At 46.5% G+C, this 16,632-nt stretch overlaps 1 protein-coding gene across 4 annotated transcripts in view; it reads right to left on the bottom strand.

Annotated features, from left to right (window-relative positions):
- The window catches only part of SNX10 (sorting nexin 10), a 75,073-nt gene extending 59,781 nt beyond the window's left edge, over window positions 1-15,292 (bottom strand). Inside the window, exons 1-2 of one of the 4 annotated variants that reach the window (XM_043589134.1) lie at window positions 15,004-15,207; window positions 12,157-12,304 (exon numbers count right to left, since the gene is read on the bottom strand). The gene's annotated coding sequence lies outside the window, so the exon portion shown is untranslated. Of the gene's footprint in view, window positions 1-12,156; window positions 12,305-13,962; window positions 14,196-14,957 lie in introns of those variants that run through there. The other 3 variants (XM_043589132.1, XM_043589133.1, XM_043589135.1) reach the window with 3 other exon arrangements.
- Window positions 15,293-16,632: the final 1,340 nt, after the last annotated feature.

Genomic DNA, 16,632 nt, shown 5'->3' with positions numbered 1-16,632 from the left:
TGGAAAATCCAGATTCCCATTTCTGCTTACAATGCTGCACCTCAGGATCATTCTCTCCAAGAACTCTGAAGGTTCTGGTGGCTCATCTGTGCAAGAACCAGCCCTACATGTTGAGAAGACACAGACCCCAAATGGCCAGAAGAGAGCTGGCTTCTCAAAGGCAACAGGGATAGGCTCACCACCGGGCCCAGCCATCAGCCTGTGGGGACTTGCTAAAGCCACACAGCTCAGGTCTCTGCTCCTTTGTCTGTGGGGACACAGAAGAGGCTGAAAACTGGCTTTGAAGAAGCAGGTGACTCTGAGCATCTACACACATGAGAGCCAGCTACAGATCCCACAGTGTTCTCTAGAGACACGGAATCCTGGTGATCCAGTACTGACAAGACACTAGGTGGTGGCCCCGAATCCAAATCCTGCAGGGTGGCCCTGGTAGCAGAGAGGAGAATGAAGAGTGACCATCTTGGTTAGACGTCAGGCTGCTCAGAGTGAAGGGATGGAGTAGAGGTGAGTGGGAAGAAGACTCTGGAGTCAGGGCTCAAAAACCACACCTGCCTCCCCTCTTAGAGAAACCTGATCAGCACCCTCGCTGAACTCATTGTCATCCTACCTGCTGAAACCTCTAGGGCACTAAGTGGATGTCCTTCCATCCAACTTCCAAGGCCACCATCATCTGGCTCTATGGTCTGAAACAGTCTTAGTTTCTGCTCCTTCTTCCCACCGGCGATCCCACCATTCAACTGAGAGCCTTCCTCTCCCCAGCAGTGGGCTCGGTGTCCCCAGATGCTCCATCACATCTCTCTGCCTATCTCTGCCCTACCCATCTGTTAGGGCAAAATATCAAAAGCGTACACCTCCACAGCCCTTAGAATGGCCAGAAACTACTCCGAGCACTCGACACACGTTAACTTATTGACTTTGCACAACAGCCTTTCGAAGAGGCGTTATTAAGTATCCCCACTTTACAGATGAGAAAACTGAGGCACAGAGAGACTGACTTTCTCCAGGCCCCATAAATAAGAAGAGGCAGAGCCAATATTCAAACCCACAATCCGCACCAGAGTCCCTCCTCCCAATCAGCAAGCCACACTGCCTCTCACAGCACAACTCACCTGCACCTCTTCCCCGAGCCTTCCCTGGCTCCTTCGTGGACAGCTCCTTGCAAATCTTCATGCCACTTTCCATGTTTGCTTGGCATGGTAATTGACTAGATTCTTGTCTTCTCTTCCCTCCTAGACTCGAAAGCCCATGAGAGCAAAGCTTCGGGGCTATTTCTACATCATCTTTGCACGCATTTCCTATAGCTGCTATAACAAACTGCCATCAATTTCGTGGCTTAAAACAACACAAACTTATTATTGTACAGCTCTGTAGATCGGAAATCCAACACTGATCTCTCTCGGCTAAAATCAAGGCATCTACAGGGCTGGAGGCTTTAAGGGAGAGACTGCTCCCTTGCCTTTTCCAGCTTCTAGAGGCCGCCGGCATTCCTGGGCTCCTGGCCCTCTTCTCCATCTTCAAAGCCAGCAACATATCATCTCTCTGACCCTTCTTCTGGGGGAGCATCTCCCCTGACCACGGCCAAGAAAGTTCTCTGCCTGTAGGGATCCATGTGATTCGACTGGGCCCACGTAGAAAACCCAGGATAATCTCATCTCCAGGGCCTTAATTTAATCACATCCACCCTTGAATACAAGGAAACATTCACAGCTTGTGGGGATGAGAACACGGACCTTTTGGGGGGCCATTATTCTACCACAAGCTTTGTATATACACTTTGAACACACTGTTCCCCTGACTAGTGGAGAACCGAATCCCCATCAGAAATCAGCTGCACCAGCCCCTGAACGTTTGATTAGATGGTCCTTCCACCGGCCTCTGACTGTGGTGTACATTAGTCTCGTGTCCCCAAAATGGCCAACAGCTCTTTGAAGAGTGTCCTCCCTTTTCACAACCCCAAACTGTGATAGTGGTGAACACATAAAGACGTTTAATAACCTGGGGATCAAACACAATGCTGAATCTATACGTAGGTTCAATCCCTACCTCAACGACAGTTTTATGTTCTATTTTTTTGTTTCATATTTATTAATTTTTAAAATGTAACTTATTTCAAAATATAAAATACACGAAAGAGTATAGAATAAAAACTCTCCCTCTTTTCCCTACCTCTTCATCATTTTTAATATAACTTCCAGAGATATTTTACGCATATGCAAGTACATACACGATTCCCCCACACCCCACCACTTCCTTTTCTGTAAATCGTAGACTCACATATGGCCCTTCCTACACTTCACTCTGTACTTAACAATACACACTGCTCCACAGATATTCATAGACCATTCTTGTTCTCTTTTTGTGGCTGTGTACAACTCCATTGTGCAAATGTACCCTAATTCGTGTTCACCAGCTTGCATGGATAGGCACTCTCGCTGTTAGAAACAGTGAATCCCGTGAATTTATCTGAAGGGTAAATTTCTGCACATGGAATTTCTGAGTCAAGCAAGACCATGTGAATTTTCCACTCTGACAGATACCAGCAAGACAGCCTCTATAGGAAACTAATACACATTCATCAAGCGAGTATGTGAGTTCTGTTTTCCCACAGCCTCCCTAACACGGATGGTTTTCAAAATGTTTTTCTCTTTGTGAATCCCAGACAGGTGAAATGTTGTAAATTTCAGTGCAATTTAATTAGAATTTAAAAAATTATTTGTGAGGTCAGCATTTTTATGTGTTTAGGAGCCACTAAGTTATTTTCTATGAATTGTTTGCTCATATCCTTTGACCATTTTCCTATAGTATTCTTGTTCTTTTCCTTATTGATTTGTAGGAGTTCTCTATGTATTAGGAAAATTAATCCTTAATACATAACATGAAATACAAATGTATTTTTCTGGTTTGTAAACTTTTTTTTTTTTTTTCGCTTATGGGGTTTTGCTGTGCTAATTGTTTTTAGGTAATGAATTTTATCAGTCAATTCCTTTATGGCTTTTAAGTTTTGCCCCATACTTACAAAGCCTACTCCTAGTGTAAAGTTATAAAAATATTCTCCTTTAAATTATTCCAGAAACCAATCATCTGTAAGCAGTGAAAAGTTACCTTCTATGTCATAAATTATATCGGGGCCATAAGACCTATTGACCATAATGTACACAAACAGAATTTAAGTTATTTGGGTTTTTGTTTGTTTTTTTTAAGAGAGAGAGAGAGAGAGCAAGAGAGCATGAGCAGGGGGGAGGGGGAGAGGGAGAGGAGGAGGGAGGGAGGGGGAGAGAGAGAAAGATTGAGAGAAAGATTGAGAGAGAGAGAGAGAGAGAGAGAGAGAGAGAGAGAGAATATCCCAAGCAGGCATCAAGCAGGCTTGATCCCATGATCCTGGGATAGTGACCTGATGAGCCAAAATCAAGTCAGATGTTCAACCAACTGAGCCACCAGGTGCCCCCAGAATTTAAGCTTTTTAAAGTTAACTTTTATTTTCTGACGTTCTGACGTTTATAAAAGCACTGTCCCATGACAGTTGGTGAGGCAGGCAACTTACGTGTCTCATTTCACACAAGAGGATACCAATACCCAGAGAGGATAAATGGCCACTGAAAGCCACACTCTGTGGTGCAGACTCAAACTGAGGCTCCTAAATGCCAGAAGCTCTTCTCTCCTCTCCCCTCGACCACCTCTCCTAACACAAGGACAACATCCACGTGCATTGAATCTTAAAGGACATCTCCAAAGTCATTTCTAAATAATTTCAAAAGAAAGTGAAAAGTAACTTTTCTATTCAAAAACAGTTAGGTATTGAAGTGGGTCACACAGCAATCCAATTAAACAGTGACTCATCCTCAAATGCCCAAGCCAATGTTATCACCAGTTGACAGAATTCCATGTCCTATAGTGTGCCTATATAACCTCACACATTTAATTGAAAAATAAGGGACGTAAAAGTTCCCAGATCCCACGGCTTCTGAGTGGATCCTGAAGAACAGTGCTTCTCCATTTGGGAAAGGGGAGAAGGAGGTACATCCCAATCACAGAGGGCTCTTTTCAAATCGCACAGACCCGAGACTTCCTCATCACCAAGCCCTCGACACCCCACCCCAGAAGGTCACTGCCTGCTCCCTCAACTGTACTGGTGACAATTTTTGAAAACCACTGTTTCAGAGGACAAAGTCTATATCTGCACAACCCCTGTAAAGCACAGCGCTCTGGTTCTCTGACCAACCCCTTGGCTCAACTCTGCACACTCATGGTGCCTAGTTGCCCTACAGGTCAATTCTGAAACTCCCACCTCAGTCCCTTTGTGCCTCTTGTTCCCTCTAAAGCCCCTCCCACCCCGACCTCCCCACCTAACCCCCATGGAGGCTCCTTCCCATCCTGCAGCTCTTGGTTTCAATGCTACCTCCTCAGAGGAGCCTCCCCTGATCACCCACTAAAGCAAACTCCCCCCAGTAATGTTCTACCCTTTTATTTTCTCTTTAGAATTTATCACAATCTGTATTGTTTTATCTACTAATCTATTTTGTTGTTTATTATCTGTCCTCTCAAAGGTCCCACAAGGACAGGGACCTTGTCCAAATCATTCAGGCTTTATAACAGCACTTAGCAGAGTGCCTGGCATATAGTAAGTGCCCAATAAATATCGGGTCAATTAAATTTGACTGAATTACTCCCAACTAATTTTCTCCATGTCTGCACCACCATCAAGTTTCTAAGCGGCCTAACCACGTGGGCTGAGAGGAGGGGCATACAAACACTTCACCTGCCTCTCCTCCCAGCCCTCACCCTTCTCACTCATGGTCGTTAATCATTCACCTTGGAAGAAAAGAAAGCTTTCAGCCAGCAACAGCCTAGAGGGGACTATCTGAGCCACCCAGCTCTTCCTCTGTCGTTTTCTGTCTTTCCTCCTGACCTAACTCCACTGGACTGTAAAAGAGGAGAATGAGGAATAATGTTACAGTTATGCCACTGATAATCAGAAACTGTAATCAAAATAAAAAATAGCAGACTGCTAACCATGTGTCAGATACTGAAGAGCTTGTAAGATGAATCATCTCATCTAATCCCCAAGACGGCCAAGTATCATTACTTGCATTTTACAAATAAGGAAACCACGCCCAAGGTCGTGTAGCTAGTAAGTGAAGGAGCCAGGATCCAAAGCCAGGTAACCAGCCTCCTCCTTACTCACCACACGGGACCCACTATGTCCAGCATGGCACCTGCACTATCTCCTTAGAAATAAATGCTTAAAAGACAGCAACCGATAACACTGGCTCATTAATGTCTCAAATGCTTTAGGAGGTGAGCTGGGGGCAGAGTCCTGTCTGTATATGAACCTGGGAAAGCCTGCAGCCAAACATCTAGATGTGACTTTCTCCTCAGAAAGAAAGAATACTGAGAGAGGTGTGCTGCATTCACATGACAGACCTCTTTAGTGTCACTGGCAATAAAGGACCCTCTAAGCATTATGGGGGACAAGGACAAGTCAATTCAATATGTAATCACTGAGCCTCTGCTGTCTGATTGTTACAGGTCTGGTCCTGGTGACGGGTATTTTTTTAAATGGTTAAGTAACACTTTCTCACTTCCACGGCCTAAAGATGCCCAGGCACAGATATGAGACAGTCCGCTTGTAATGCAGAACTCACTGTGTGTCAGTCTCCCCCCAAAATAGCACTGACAACAAGGCCACAGGAAGAATGGAGAGGCAGAGGCTTCACAGAGAAGACAGGGAGTGAGGAGGCCTCGATGCTCGCATCAGGACAAGCACAGAAAACGGGACCAGGTGATTAAGCAGCAGTACCACGTTTGGAGAGCCAGGAATCCAGCCCCCCAGGAGTGGAAGAGCTGTGTGGGCAGAATACTGCAAGGAGGTAAGTCTAGAAGGGCTCCAAAGGGCATCTAGGATGGGGAAGTCCCTGCGTGATAAGAGGAGGATTTGATGGGGCTCTGGGGTGGCTAAGTCGGTTGAGCTTTTGCTTTCACCTCAGGTCATGAGATCAAGCCCTGTGTCGGGCTCTATGCTGAGTGTACAGCCTGTTTAGGATTCTCTCTCTCTCTCCCTCTGCCTCTTGCTCTCTCTCTCTAAAATAAATTTTAAAAATTTTTTTAGATTATATATTAAAAAAAGAGGAGGAATTTGAACTTCGATCCTGCTGGAAGGCAGGGATGACTGAGGAAATTGCCATGATATGATAGCAACAACTCATGCGAGGATGGGGTGGAGGATGGATTGACTGGGAGAGAAATTAAAGGCCATGAGCCTCATCAGGGGGCTGCTTGGATGCTCCAGCCAGCAGAAAACATCATGGACCCAAGGTGGGCTGGGGGGATGGAAAAGCACTAGAAAATAACAAGAAGCAGAACACAGAGGGTGTTGGGTGCAGTGAAACTATTCTGTGGGATATTCTAATGGTGGACACGTGTCTGACTCGTGTCAAAACCCACAGAGTACAACACCGTGAGTGAACCTTAATGTCAAGTGTGGACTCTGGGTGATGATGGGGGAGGGGATGCAGACAGTATATAGAATCTCTCTGTGCTTTCCCTGAATTCTGCTGTGAACCTAAAACTGCTCTAAAAAACACACACAAAATCTATTTAAAAATACATATATCATGAAAAAAACTTGGACAAGAGCATGATGGAGAAAAGGGAGTCAGTGATGACTCACCAATCAGGTGACCGGAAAAAAGACTGTGGTCACTGGCAGAATGAAGAAGTTGGAAAGGTGTGGGGGTGGGGGGAGGGCGCTGTTTTGAGAGCTAAGAGAGAAAGATGAGGTCGGGTGGGAACAAGCTGGGATGATGTAGGACATCCACACAAAACAATCTTGTTTTGGAGAACAGGTTGGGAGTGAGATAAGAAACGGGTACAGGGATGCAAATTAGAGACAGAAGTGAGCACTAAATGTCCCTCTTTAGTACCAGTGATAAATTCTCTTTCAAAAGGAAAAGCATTACAACACGCTGGAAATGACAATCTTTCCACAGCTCGCAGCCTCCGTTGCAAAGAACTGCAACTAGGGAGGCAATTTCAGTTACTTGTGAGAAGAGCAACACAAGGAACTGTGACCTACTGGTCAAGTTCAAATCTGTCCAAAGTGACATCAGTCCAGATAGGAAGAACTCGCAAGTTAAAATGAGGGACAAGCAAGAAGGGAGATTTCATGTTTGAGCAAGATTTCCCTTCTGACTTCCCCTAAGAGGAGTAGGAAGGACACAGTGAATGGGAAAACAGTGGAGCTATTCAATGCCAAGCAGCCTGACTGTGAATTCTCATTCTGCCCTTTGCCAGGAGAAAATAACCTTTCTGTGCCTCAGTTTCCTCATCTGTAAAAACAGGACACCTGCCTACTTCGTCGATCTGCTGCAAAGACTGAAGGAACAAACATGATGCCAAGGATTTGCCGTGTCAGCTGCTGTCCCTGTTCATTACGGTCCTAGACTTCTCCAAGACCCCTGAGGAAAAATGCTGAAGTCTCCCTCAATATCACAGAGCACCTGTGCCTTTAAAAAATGTCCTTTAAAAAAAAAAAATGTTCTTTTCAAGTATCTGTTTTGTCAGATGAAACAGTAATATTTACAGAAGCAGAAAATCTTAGATCTTTATACGGCTCTGAAACTCAGCCCACGTGTGTGAAATGCATACCTGGGCCATTGCCTGCAGTAAATCATTTACCCGGGGATGTCCAATGCCCAACTTTGATCCAAGAAGGCGAAGATAAGCCACATAGAAAGTCCTTTTCAAGTGGGTAAAATACCAAAGTTATTATTCCCTAAATTACTTGCCAAAGCACTGACTGTAATCCAAGGGCATTTTGACGTGTGTTTGTTTACCGACTCGGTTAAGCAAAGTTCTCAAAACAGAGGTCAGTTTTTCAAGGTTTCTCAACTGTCAGGGAAATGAGCTGACTAGGAAAAAACCAGCATCTAGTCTGCACCTCCTTGTAAATCACTGCATTGATTTCCTGGCATAGGAGCTTTCATGCGTGTTTGAGCAGAAGCCCAGATTCTCAGAGTCTGATCATCCATAGATCGCTGACAAAAAGTCTCTGTGTCTCCTGCTGAGATACCAGAACCCAGAGCTATGGTAACACCATCCCCCAACCCATCTGGTGACCCCGGAATGCTGCGAGGACGACTGCCTTCTCCCCTTTTCCCCCTTCTCCCCAGCTCTTCCAAATGCCACTCTATAATAAGGAGAGCTGCTATGTCAATAAGAAAGGGGAAGAGGGGTGCCTGGGTGGCTCAGTCGGTTAAGCATCTGACTTCGGCTCAGGTTATGATCTTGCGGTTCATGGGTTCAAGCCGCACATAGGGCTCTGTGCTGACAGTTCAGAGCCTGGAGCCTGCTTCAGAGTCTGTGTCTCCCTCTCTCTCTGCCCCTCTCCAGCTCATGCTCTGTCTCTGTCTCTCAAACATTAAAACAAAAACAAAAACAAACAAACAAAAAAAAACTTTTAATTAAAAAAAAAGGGGGGGGGGGAGAAAATTATCACCTAATAGAAAACTCTCTTCTTTACGTGTTTATATTTCTAATTTCTAAGAAGCACAAGTCTCCAATATACAAAGCCCCTTGTTGTGCTCTGCACTTTGAACTGTTTGGGTTTATAAGTCTGAGGAAAGACCTGGGAAGAATCCAGAGTCATGGAGGGAAAAGACTGGAGTTCAGAGGAAAATGAGGAGGGAGGGAGGGAAGGACTAAGAGGCAGAGGGAAGGACACACAAGATGGCGGGTCAGGGGCCCCACCGGCTGACCTCCCACTAACCTAGTTAAGTCCACTGACCCAGCAAAGCACATGGTGGCAGACTGCTCTATCAGCATGTCAGGGCTGACACCAAAGTAAAACAGAGAGAGCAGGTGAGCCTTTCTCCCACTTGCACCCCAGGGAATTGGCAGAAAACCTGGGAAAACTGTGGAATTCCCTGGACTATGGCTGGTGGGTTCTCCCCGAGGTTTATTAGTTCTCTAAGGAACAGGAGGCCCCCAGGTGCCACCTGGGTTAGAAGAGAATGTGCCTTTCTTCCCCAAACGAATTAAACAGTCTGATTTTACTACATAACATCTAATCACCACAGGAATGCACCAAAAGGCAAAGAATGGACATCCACCCCGACTTTGCTCGCACTCCACAGGAGTTCTAACAGGAAAAGGCGGTAAACTGGGAGGGAAAGCAACAAGCCTTAGTGAACAATGCGGGCGTGCCTCCCCAGATGCACCCCACTTCTTTGAAACCAGTCCCCAAAAAGGTCAAGCTGGTATAGTGTGACCCCAGCCCCACCCTCTCCCACCCACCCCACATTCATGGCCCTGCCAGGAGTCTCAGCCATCTGCAGGGACAATCCAGTCCACACCATGGGGCTGGCAAATCCAGGAGACCACACGTTTCAATGTATGTTCTTAAAAAGATTACTCTGGCCGATTTAGGAAACTGGATCCAAGGGGAGCCGAGTGGAACGAGAGGTGTGATCAAGCGCTGATATGAATGTGTGTGGCAGCAGCCTGAGCTAAGGGGGGGAGCTGGGGTAGGGGGTGGAGCATAGACAGATGGGAAAATGAACCGAGACCTTGAGCTGGCTGGGAGGTGGGGTGGAGAAATGGCTCCCGGTGCTAGCCTGGACACACGAATGGACGGACGGCAGTAATGATTTCTTCAGATGGGCAAGGGAGGAGGACGGGTTGGGTGAGAGTGGGGAGCAGAGGAAGAATCACCAAGAAGTTAAAGAATCTCCAGTTTCTGGGCCGGCATCTGCACAGACACCTCTGCGGACCTGTACTGCATTTTGCATTCACAATGCTGCGTTCTTTTTCGTAAAGAGGACCCCACACCGCTTGAGTGTCAGGCCCCGCAAAACTGGGGAGGGGAGAGTCAATAATGTTGGGCAAGTTCACTTAAAATGTCCCTGACACATCCAAGGAGTCAGATTTGATGTTAACTACATAATCCTGGGGCTCACGAGAGAGCCAGCCATCTGCATCAAGGAATTAATGGTTCAAAGTCTCAGAAACAAATTAAACCAGCTTGTCCAGTGTTTGTCATTGCATCTGGATCACGTGGGAATCAAAACACAGAATCCCAGGTCTCATCCCAGACCTACTGCATGAGAATATTTCAAAGTAAGGCCCAGAAATCTGCTTTAACAAATTTCCCAGAGAATTCTAATGCACAAAAACATTTGAAAACCACAGATATACGGAGAGAGTGTGGAGAAATAAAAGAGGATCAGGGGGCACCCGGGTGGCTCAGTTGGCTAGACATCCGACTTTGGCTCAGGTCATGATCTCACAGTCCGTGAGTTCGAGCCCTGAGTCAGGCTCTGTGCTGCCAGCTCAGAGCCTGGAGCCTGCTTCTGATTCTGTGTGTCCCTCTCTCTGCTCCTCCCCTGCTCATGCTCTGTCTCTCTCTGTCTCAAAAATAAAAACATTTAAAAAAATTTATAAAATAAATAAATAAATAAATAATAAAAGAAGATCAGGACAGGCCAAGGGGCCACCAAATGGAGGGGTCAGTGGGAGAGTGGAAGAACAGGGAAGGCAACAAATCACTTATCTGATTATTAACAAAGTTAAACATTTGTGTGTGTGTGTGTGTGTGTGTGTGTGTGTGTGTGTGTGAATTACCTGTTAATACCTTTACCTGTATTTTTATTGATTATTTTCTTTTCTCTATTGACTTTGAAAACTCCATGCCTTTTATAGATATTGCAACTATTTACTTTGCTAATCTGTCATCTGCCTTTCAACTTTGTTTACATCTTTTTTCTTATATTAGTATAATGTTTCATAAAGTTAAATCAATATTTTCCTTTATGCCTTCTGAGTATTAAAGTTGGCAAGATCTTTCCTACTCCAAAGTTATTTTTGAAAACCATCACATGTATGTATATTTTAATGTCTATAATTTGTTTCTGACATATAATCTTTACTCTAAATGGAATGTGCTTTTATGAATGGTATGAGGCAACCATCTCAACAGACTTAACTGTAGTTGATTTTATGTTACTTTCAATTCCTGTCTTCACAATGGAACCATTTCTGGACTCCCCATCCCTGGTCCTACATGATACATTTTGAAATCTGGCTGGACGGTACATTTCAAAATGTATTACCTATTAGGACAAATCTATTTTTCCAGGTAAACTTTATCAATTTGTAAAAATGAAGCAAAGTTAAAGGACTGGCGTAAACTAATAAAGATCTCATGACCTTTCAGTCTTGCTTAGTCACTGGAGCATCAGCCTTTGGCCAGGAGGTGGCCTTACTTCCTAGTGACTCACAGACTACACAGAATTCTCAGACTTCACGGAATTTAGATTGAATTTACAAACGTCTCAGCAAAACATTTTCTAACACTACAATTCTACCAAGAGGCCTCAATGGCCTCCTTGCGACTCAATCGGTGCATGTTAGGACTCTTTCCTCACCTTCTCCCCCATTTTTATGCTCCTGCTCATACCTTTCAGAGTTGTTGATGCCCATCCTGAATCACAGTAAAGGGGTTCAGTTTACAACACGATATGCCAAAAGATGCTGTATTTTGATAGGTACTTCCAGGAAGCTTTGCGGGCCCCACACACTGTGGCAGCCTATCGGGTGAGGAGTGAGTCTTTTGACATCTCATAATTTATTCACCTGACACCACTTATTCCAAAGGGAAACATGGGAGTGCGATGGAAAGAAGACGAGACCAGGAAACCCGAGTTTTGGTCCCCTTTCTACTCCTAATTAGCGGTGTCGTTCAGATTAAGTTATTCTGCCTTTCCACTGGGTCTCCATTGCCCCATTTGTAAAATGAGATGTCGGGAATAGAACAGTCATTTCTAACCTTTCTTTCCGCCATGGGTGACCCTTTAAGAATCGGAAGTAAGCTGTGGATTCTCTCCTCCAGAATAATGCACTTTTGCACATGAGTATAAAATCAGACATTTTCAGGGGGTTCACAGATCCCCAAAAGCCTATCTCTGTATTCCTAGGATCAAGATCTCTGAGACCTACCACACACTGTTAAAAATACCAGAGAATACCATAAACGTATATAGAATCATAAAACCTTACGCAAAGTTGAATCTTTGCAGAACTAAAAGCATCTCCTCTGCAGATAACTGGGAGGAGGAAGTAGTTACTTAGGGAAGAATAAATGAAAGTGCCAGTAAGACTTGCCTTTGATTGAGGCCTGGCTCAGCCCTTTACATACATTCACGGGGGACTGGGTGAGAGCACCCATTCCAGAGCCAGGCTGCCCAGGTCAAATGTTGTCTCCATCATTTACTAGTTGTCTGCCCTGGGCTCTGAACCACAGTTTCTCCATCTATAACCAAAAAAAAAGAAGGATGTGGGGTGCCTGGGTGGTGCAGTTGGTTAAGCGACCGACTGACTCTTGGTTTTAGCTCAGGCCATGATCTCGTGGTTTCCAAGTTGGAGCCCCACATTGGGGCCCACATAGGGCTGATGGTGTGAAGCCTTCTTGGGGTTCTGTCTCTCCTTCTCTCTGCCCCTCCCCTGCTTGTGTTCTATCTCTCTCTCTTAAATAAAACTTAAAAAAAAAAAAAAAAAAGAAGTGTGAAGGGGTAGAAAGGACTGTTAATATATACATAGATTATTTGAAAAAGGGCCTGGCCTACAGGAAGCCCAAAATTATTATTAGCTATTATAGAAAGGTGGGATACATTTGCTGAGTGGTTAAAATTGTGAGCTGTGAAGTTTAGGGAAGTCTTAAATACCTTGATGCCTTAGTTTCCCCAGAGGTATATGTGCTGCCTAAGCGAGCACAGTTTCCCCAGAGGTAAATAGGATCGGATTCGTAAATTTGTTGTGAGGATTAAGGAGACTGTCACATAAAAAGTCTCTCACAATGCCTAGCACATAGTAAATGCTCAAGAAATGTCAGCTGTTGTTATTTACAATTCTGGGACGCAAGGATTACCATTGCTTTTTTTGTTTTAATTTCTGAATAAAGGATAAGTCAGACAGGTTAAGTGCCCCCACTGACAGTACCTCAGCTAGCAAATGACTGTGCCAAGACTTCAACGTGGGTGAGCCTGAGACCATAATCTGTAACCACTACCCCGTACTATCTTTTATTTGAACAGGGCTAAGAGAGCATAAATGCTGATTCATAGTTACTGCGTTAACCAAGAGAAAGAAAGAGGTAGGTGCTAACAGTCTAAAATTTGGGATATTCTCCATGGAAGTCAGCCCTGACTTGGCAAAAAGCCCTTCTTTGCCACTCTTAGAAATGAAAGACTACAGAGGCTGGACTCTCATCTCAACCAGTTCTAAGCCTTTTGCAAACTTGGTTGTTAAACCACAGCAGTGACACCAAAAGAGGAAAAAAAAAAAAAAAAAAACAAGAGGCCATTTCACAAACTAGTTTAACTAACAAAGTGAACCCTTTAAAATGAAAGCAGAGACCCTAAGGCTGAAAGAAGATACTTAAGAGTGCTCCAAAGCCACGGAAAAACTGCGTCTAGGACACAATCGGCAGCCGTTAATGAATACATTTTTATTTAGAAAAGAATGACAATTCAGATCTATTTTTTGGATACCATGCTCCAGGAGGCCTTCCCCTAAAGTAAAATAAGAGGAAGTTCTCACCACAGCCCAGAGTGGTGGGGAGAGAAGTGGAGTGCCAGTCAAGAGACCCCTGGTGTGGAGCACTGTCACCTGAGCATGCCCCCACTCTTTCAACACCAATTTGCTCACCACTGAACCCGGTAACTGGTAAGGTGGGAACTGAGAATGAAATACTCCGGCAGAAGAAAACAGGACGATGAGTTAAATACAAGCCAGTGCTTGTAATCACGTTTTTCACATCTTCCCCTATTTACTTCTAAATGTATTTTATTTTTGTACCTTTATCCAAAACACCCCCGGTAATCAACCTGAAATCTACCATTCCTTAGAATAGAAATGGCCTTAGGAACAGCCATCCCTGGAAGTGATGGCAGAAATGGCAGGAGTGCTCACCTCACGTGCCTGGTACCTCCCGGACACGGATGGAGGAGCCGGTGGGTTCTCACTGGCTCTCTCCCGGGCGTCCACCTTACACCGCAGCCCAGCTCACCCGCCCCCCACCCCCACCCCCACCCCCACCCCCGCCCCCGGGGCGGGGGTGGGGGTGGGGGTGGGGGGGAAGGAAAGGGAGTTCTGCATTCCAAGCCCGCCCCTGCCCCCCTCCACGTCCCCCGAGGGTCAGAGTCAGAAGCCCACTGGAATCTAGGCCTGTTTCTGCTTCCATCCGGCTAAAGGACTCCCCTCCCAGGGCCTTAGTTTCCCCGTCCTTAAAATGAAAGGTTTGAAGGAGATCACGTGAAAGCCTCGTTCCTGCTCAAATTTCTAATTCCATCATTCTTACAAGAAAACGTTTCCTGCAGAAATAGACGCCTTTCCTTTCAAGCAGAGCACGCTGCCCTGCGTCCCCGTGACCATTCCCCTCGATAATCTCACAGAAGTATGATGCATCAGAACTGAAAAACAGGCTGTTGCTTTCCCGTGGTACCAAACCCGGTCACCAGTCAACGTGGATTTTCTCTCGGGCCTCTTCCCTCAATCCCGCAATCCCACGAAAACCCCTACCTATCCTTCCCAATTTCTAAACTCAAAGCTACCGTTTCATGGGTTTAAAAAAACAAAAAACAAAAAACACCCAAACCCGGCCTGGAGTAAGGTGCTACAGCACTTTTTTGGGCATCCAGGATTCCATCTCCGCCCCACCCTCTCGCCGGGGTATCTCTTCAGCCATAAACCCCTGTATCGATACGTAATACGCTCCATGCCCTCCCCTGGCAAAGAAGCCGACCATTTCTTCCTCCCCTGCACATCCCGGCTGGAAAGGTGGCAGCTCCCCGCTCCAATCCCGGGAGACCCAAGCTCTTCCCGGCCCGCAGGGAACGGCACCTGGGCGCATCGGCCCCTCAGGAAAAGAAAAGGGTGGCCGGCTCGCCCACGGCCGCGGTCCCCACCTCGGCGGCGCGAGGAGGCCTCCCCCGCAGGGCTCCTGTCACTTACGGATGGTTCCTCCGGGCAGGGCCAAGCCGGCGGGCTGGCTGGCAGGCGACGGAGTTTGCTGACTCAAAGGCACAGCGGCGGCGGCGGCGAGCGCCCAGGAGCGCACCCGAGCGCAGCCCCGCGCGCCCCGCGCACGTAGCGGCCCGCGCCCGCGCTCAGCTCCCGCAGACCTCGTGGGGCCGCCGGGCCTCCCGCTTCCGCCGCCCCGGGGCGCCACCGCACCGCCCAGCCCAGGTGCAGCCCGGCGCCGTCAGGGAGCCCCGCCCTCCCGCCCGCGGAAGATGAGACGCACCCTCGGCCAGCTGGGCTGCAGCGAACCGTGCCGCCGCCCGGGTGCGCCGCGGCGCCCCGGAGCCCGCGTTCCCTTTCCCGAGTCCGCCAAACCCGGTTGGGGAGGCAATACCCGCGCTTGCCGGGGCTCTAAAGCTGAAGGTGTGCAAGCGGCATCCTTTGGAATCACCACCTGAAAGCCACCTGGAGTTTGCCAATCCTGCCCCCTTAGTGATGGAAGGATTGATGAATGGGGAGAGAGGGGATAGATAGCGTGACCGACAAGAAAGGTAAATTGTTCATGGTAGAATCTAGGCGGTGGGCACATGGAGTGTTTGCTGTAAAATTCTTTCAACTTTGCTGTATGTTTGAAATTTTTCTGCCAAGGGACCTGAATCCTTTCCCAATGACATCTTGGGCTCCGCCTGAACCACCTGTTTGCACGGAATACCCCAGGGTTCGCTGAAGCAGCTCCTAGATGACCACAGGCCAGAATAATAAACGTAGCCTTATACTTCATTTTCCCAGGACGAAATTACCCGTTAGACGCAGCCAGCAGCAGATTATCATTCAGGGCCTTTCCAGGCCCACCTGAAAATGTGCCTGTCTTTGGGGCGTCTGGGTGGCTCAGTTGGCTAGGCGACCCACTTGGGCTCAGGTCATGATCTAGCAGTTTGTGAGTTTGAGCCCTGCGTTGGGCTCTGTGCTTACAGCTCAGAGCCTGGAGCCTGCTTCGGATTCTGTGTCTCCCTCTCTCTGCCCCTTCCCTGCTCACCCTCTGTGTCTCTCTGTCTCTCAACAATAAATAAACATTAAAAAAAAAAAAAGGAAAAACTGTGCCTGTCTATCCTCCACACCTAAACTAACTTTGCATAACAAAACTTCCAAGTCTACAAGGTAGTGTCTTAACATCTTGGATCCTGAACTTAAAGCTCTGAATCTTAAAGCTACTGGTGTTAAAATTTAACAGAATCAAATTTTAAAGATCTTAATTGGCTTTATTCAACTATTCATGAATCTGGCAGCATCCCATGTAGCAGACAGAAAGGAGCTCTGAGGAGCTGGACAATGAAAGATTTTATAGGCAGAAGGGAGCAGAACAAGTAATACTAGGAAAAAGCAGGTTGGTTGTGGCCAGGTTATTTTCCTGGAGGGTTTAGCAGGAGTGTATCAGGCAGATTACCCAGTCTGTGCTGACCAGGTTATTCCTGATTGACTGGTTTAAGAGTCCATTTCTGGAAGATCCTGAAACTGTAATGAAGTCTTAGTTTGGTGAGGTGGGGCCCATTTTCAGCCTGTTGTCTTGTTTTTAATATTGCTATTTAATCTCTTAAAACTGCACCCAAGTCATAATACACA

This window comes from Prionailurus bengalensis, chromosome A2, assembly GCF_016509475.1.
Source record: "Prionailurus bengalensis isolate Pbe53 chromosome A2, Fcat_Pben_1.1_paternal_pri, whole genome shotgun sequence".
Classification (NCBI taxonomy): Eukaryota; Metazoa; Chordata; class Mammalia; order Carnivora; family Felidae; genus Prionailurus; species Prionailurus bengalensis.
Note: the sequence above shows the minus strand (reverse complement) of the source record. Positions and strands in the feature narration are given on the sequence as shown.